Source organism: Macaca nemestrina, chromosome 1, assembly GCF_043159975.1.
Source record: "Macaca nemestrina isolate mMacNem1 chromosome 1, mMacNem.hap1, whole genome shotgun sequence".
NCBI classification, from domain to species: Eukaryota; Metazoa; Chordata; class Mammalia; order Primates; family Cercopithecidae; genus Macaca; species Macaca nemestrina.
In genome coordinates, this window is record NC_092125.1 from 158,476,934 (window position 1) to 158,482,670 (window position 5,737).

The window sequence follows — 5,737 nt, forward strand, 5'->3', positions numbered from 1 at the left end:
CCGCCCCGATCCACTAATAAAAGCTGATGCCGAGAAGGATAATGCTACAAGTGAGTCTTCGTCCAAAGAGGCCGCTGTGGCCTGACCACTTTCTGATGAACCGTAATTCCTTTCCCGACTTCACTGAGCTCTGTCCCTCCAGGAAAAGAAAAAAAAAAAAAAAAAAGTTTTGTTTTCCAGAGGGTGGAACCTAATATAAAGGGAGGGGGCATGTGGGGGAAAGTCTTTTCCTGGAGAAATAGCCTCACCTCTTTAAGGAAAACCCGCCTTCTCTACATGTTAAAATCTTTATCAGGACACGCTAACTGACTTCAGGTTTAGTACTAAAGAAAAAAAAAATGGGGGATGTCCCGTTAACTTGACTTTAAAAAATCTGCTGTCTGCATTTGCCATAACTTTTAAATTCTCGCTCCCCAACCCAAACCTAAACAAAGATTCAGGTTACATCTCTTTCTGCAGCAAGCAGAAGGGGAACTGGAGGTCTGGGTGACTTGAAAGTTTTAGTCATTCTGTTGAAACTCGCAGCTCTCCGGTCTAGCCGAGAAACGCCACCTCTTCTGGCAGCCTGGGGGCTGACTTATCTAGCAGTTCGCGCTCCCTTTCCGAAAAATTTTCTCATTAAGATAAAGAAGGAACATCTGAGCAACACAAAAGCTTATGATTTGCGACTAGATTTGAAATCAAGGCCACAAGAAAGACAAAAGTATGTTGCTAATGAGTATTGCTCTTTCATCTCCTAGACAAAATTTAAGCCCTAGCAGCCTTGGTCTACTGCCTCAAGTTCTGACTGCGGGCGGGGGAGCAGCGGAGGGAGGTACTCTGGGTACCGTAATTTTTATTAAGACTGGAAGGTGTGTTTGTTTAAAACAGACTCTTTGTGGTATAAACTTTATTTCATTATTTAGTGCATAAAGACAAATTTGGTTAAAAGATTATTTTTTAATGATTTTTGTTTCCATTAAAAAAACTAAACAAACTTCTGAAACTGAGATCTAGGAGTCTGTTTCTTAAAGGCCTTTAACAGAATGATAGGATTTTGCTTTAATTACGTGGAAATATATATGTAAACACACACGCACGCACACACACACGTCTTATCTCCTTGCCTTATTTGTATAGAAGAAAAAGATCGAAAAGATCTTGCCCAGAACCCAGCTCGGTCAGCAGCCGGCTAGCGGAGGAGATAGATAGCCTTTCCTGTGATGAAGTGAGCCTGCGCAAAAGTCTGGGACCGAGTTACCACTACAGATTTAGTTTTTCCTCCATTGCATTTTTCTCCCATAAACACTAGAGTCTTCAGAGCATTTTCCTATCGCCATTGTTTTTCTTTTCGCGCAGCTGCGCACAAGTTAATATTAGCCATCCCCCTGCAGGTCCTCTCTGGGAGATCTCGTTTAAATTTACTGAGCGAAGGGAGGAGACGCTATAATTAATCTGTGCCCTCTTAGAAAATTGAAAGATTAGGGTGGATTGACTTTTCAAAAAGCTAACTTGTGCGTGGGAACCAGAAAGACTTGTGTTTTTCATCAAGTGCAAAAATCGGTATTGGGGGTGGTGGGGAAATTCACATAATGCATTTTCCATGAAATAGCATCGTTCTGGAGACCGGTCTTCTGAATGGAAAGTCAGAGTCGTGCAGAACATTGGCGCCATCAGGTCGTGTATAGAGCAGGATTTCGTTGAAAGTGGAATTAAACATAAAGGTCCAGTTTGGATATTTAATTACTCTGTGTGTGTGTGGGGGGGGGGGGGAGGCGGTTTAAAGTGAATCTGGGGTACTGTCTGGCTACTATCGAGGAGAATTTATCGCGCGGGTCATTTGGAGATCCAGAGAGAGCTAGAGCTGTGTTAGGGAAGTAGGGCGGGGGTGCGGGCGTTTATGCGGTCTTTCCACCCACCCTTGCCTAATCAGGCGGCTCTCAATCAGGTTTTCAAAATACTAATCTTGATCTAAGAGCGTCTATCTCTGCATAAGTGGAGAAAATAATTCATTTTTAGAGGTTTCTGGGCTTGGGGAAGAAGAATGGTCGTCAGACAGGAGCAGAAGCCCTGAAAGATTGGTCTGGCCTCGCTTTACTCCAGGCGCCTGTGGGATGCTGACCTGTCCCGTGGTGCAGCTGCGCGCACCCATCCTTGAACTGTAAACCTCTGGGCGGTGAGTCAATTTCTATGTCCTGGCGGTATAAGCCTTTGGCTCGGGGTCAAGTGTGCAAGAAGAGGGGAATGTGTTTGCTATGAATGCCAGGGCTGATCGTCCTGTCGGTCTGGGTTACAACGACCTTCTGACCTTTTGTCAGGGGCTGGCGTAGGAAGGTATAGCTTCTTCATAGTGGCCGGGTTCCTTGGAGCTGGCGTCACACCTCTTACCTGCGCTCGTCCTCGGCTGGGGCAAAGCAAAAGTACCTTGCTAATTTACAGGGGTACTTGGGCTAAAAATCAAAAGAGTTTTTTGTTTTTGTTTGTTTGGTCCTAGAAATGAGGGTTTTTAGCCCAAACTCCAATTGATTCCAATTTTGAACGAAGACTCTGATCAAGAAAACATTATCTTGTGTGTCCACAGGTGGAAAAGCAATCGCCTGCGTCGTGACAGTTCCTACCTACTAAATTGAAAATTTGAAAATCAGAGACCGCAGGCCCACCCAAGGTGTCTACCAACACCCGCGATCACCGGGTTTTTTGCAAGCCCATGGGAAAGACAGCCTGAGAGACTTCCGAGTGCCTCCTGTCCCAGGCTGTGCCTTTCCTGCTCCAGGGAAGCCTTGAGTGCATCTCCCTAAAAACCGATGGGGGCAGGGAAGGGGTCTAGATCCCGTGGAGCCAGGCCTTGATTGGAGGTCCGGGGCTGGAGAGAGGGAACACCAACCCACCCCGACCCCCACAGCTTCCACTCACCCGAAGAGCTGCCTAATTGGGCTGCGAGCAGCTGCGAAATTTGTAATCGTCTAATAAGCCTTCCGCCTCGGTAATTCTTATCAAAAGGCATAAAACTGATATTTTCACACCCAGCTCGCACTGCAGGCGCCGTTTATAAACATCCTTCATCAGTGGGATGAAATTAAGCCTGCATTGACAGAGGTCTCTGGAACTCGATATTTAAAAGCAATAGATCCGAATTAGCAAATTATACCTTTAAGTAGGGAAAGTCCCCACCAACTTGACTATAGAACCCTTTGCCTCTGAGCTCCTCGGGATGAGTAACCACACGTTTGAGAGAACTTAACCTGGAGGTTCCGCGGTGCTCAGGCAATCTCCGGAAACTCGGATCCCCGAAATACGCCTGCTATGTATGGCTCCTCCCGCCCGCCTTCTAGGAACTCGCCTGGGTCAGACCTGTGGAGACCGGGGCGAGGCACAGCTGGAGGCTAGGAGAAAACGTGGTCAAAGGAGGCGCATCCAGGACTCCCGGGCGGCCTGCAGGCGCAGTACCAGAGCCCTGCTCTTGCGGATCCGAGCTTTACCCGGCCCGCGGCCCTCACCGCCCACCTCCGGGGCACCAACGCCAAGGGTACAGTGGGCCAGAGGACTGTAGGAGGCGGTGGAGGATGGGGAGACTTTCGCGACCATAAGGAGGTACAGATTCTGGCAGAATTCTGGTGGCGACTCCTTCGATCCCTGAAGGTGAAATCTCAGCTAAAACCAATCTGAAACTGCGGTTGTCACAGTTGGTTCAGGGTTAGGAGACGGTGTCTTTGGATTTTTGCCATCCCCCCCAGCGTAACCATTATAAATATTAGTCTGGGAAAAGACTTTAGGAGATTGCTTCTAGAGGTTCTTTCCACAAACTCGCGCTGCTCAGAACCTGCATAACCCCTCAGGGATGGCAGAGCTGTAAACGCGCTCAGCTTGGGACTTACCGGTCCCAGACTCCTTTTTAGACCTTGCCACCCACAGTTTCTGAGGGTAAGAGAGGGGCGCGTTTATTCACGCCAGTGGAGGTCGCCAAAAACGGGCGAGGGCCTCCGTCTGGGACCCACAGGTCTCTCCCACTGTGGGCCAAAACTGAGGTTTGATGGGCTTCCCAGCTAGGCAAGCCTGCTCCACGCGGGACACCCGGGAATCCACTGGCGGGCAGACCCGGCCTTCGCCACCCGCCCCGCGGCATTCCTCACTGCAGTCTGATACGCCGGATGGGGCCAGTTGTCTCGAGCGGTTCTGGAGAACCAATAACGGAAAGCCAAGTTCTGCGACCAAAAGCCTGCACCAGTGACTCGGTGTTTCTTTTCAGCCGGTGCGCAGAGCGCCAGTAACCTCTCCCCGTCCGCTACGGAAGGAATAGGGGAAGCGTTTCCAGTCTAAGAGAGAGGATGGGAGAGAGAAAATTAGGAACCAAACGGAGCCCGAAATTAAGCAGGGCAGCCTGGAAAGCCTCCCGGCTAAATGCTATGGCGCGAAACGCTAAAGTCCATTACACCATTTATTCATTGTGACATTTCCAAGCCGACAATCGCGCCTTAAGCACGCCTGTGGTTTGGAGGTGCCGGTTTTATATGCATTTTACCGTTTAGAATGATAAACAAATCAGGACCAATGGAAACCTGATTCTAACCTGTTTCTACAGAACTCTGCCTGGATAATTCTGTAAAAGCCAAAGTCCAAGGTGGAGGGAGGAAGAGAGAGAGGGAGGGGAAGAGAGAGAGAGAGAGAGAGAGAGAGAGAGAGAGAGAGAGAGAGAGAGAATCCAACTCTTTAACCGCCTCCCTTTACCGCGTTTCCCTACAAGTCCCAGGCTAACCGGGCGGATATAGCCTTGAGTTCGCTGATGAAGAAGGAGGATGGAACCGAAACTCTACAGGCTTCTCCCCCCCTTCCACATCCCCGTTTTCCCACTTCCCCAGGGATGTCTGAAAGCCCAACTGGGCCAGTGTGGCAGGAAAACTAAACTTTACCTAAGTGCAAAAAGGCAGGCGCCAGTTGGTTTTCTTGGTTTCTGGGGATGGGGTGAGAGGGAGAAGCGGGACTGTGCGAGCCTCCTATTCGCAGAATTGGATGAGATTTTGATAAGAGAACCCTCAGCTCAGGTTGTTAACCAGTGTGAATGAGCCCCACACAGGCCTGTGCCATCCGCCCACAACTTTGGTGTCTAAGGTTCTCCCCAGCAACACTTCCACCTCCGGTGTAACTCATAAAGCCACACTTTTACAAAAAAAGTTGGCCCAAGAATCTTGAGCCATGAATTTTAAAAACTTAAATAACTTTTATATGCATTTCTGCTACAGGAGAATGGTTCTTGTAATTGTGGCAAGGTTTTCTTCCTTTCCTTTCTCTCCTCCTCCTCTCCCTTCCTCCTTCCCTGCTTGCCTGCCTTCCTTTGTGGGAGTTCAAGGTTTAAGAGGTTGGCAACGTGTTATTATAGTAAGAGCACAGGTTTGAAGTTAGTCACATCTGTAATGGAATTTTGAGCAATTTAAAATTTTAACACTTGAGCTTTCTCATTTGTAAAATGAAGATGGCATCACTTGGAAATTGTCATAAAAATCATAATGTTGAATTAAGTGTTCATACACACAGGAGGTTCTCAGTGAATATAATCTTTCTCCTACTACATCCTCCTTCACTTCCCTAGAGAGGTCTGGATGTAGAGGAGCCACCAAAGGCCCAATTTCCCCAGTGAAGAGTAGGTCAATGTTCTTCAGCGAGTTGACCATTTCCAGGGGTTCAAACGGTCACAGAGGCTAGACGCACCTCCCTGGGCTGCAGAGGCTCCAGAGATGAGTGCAGCTGCCTGGAGCCACCTCTA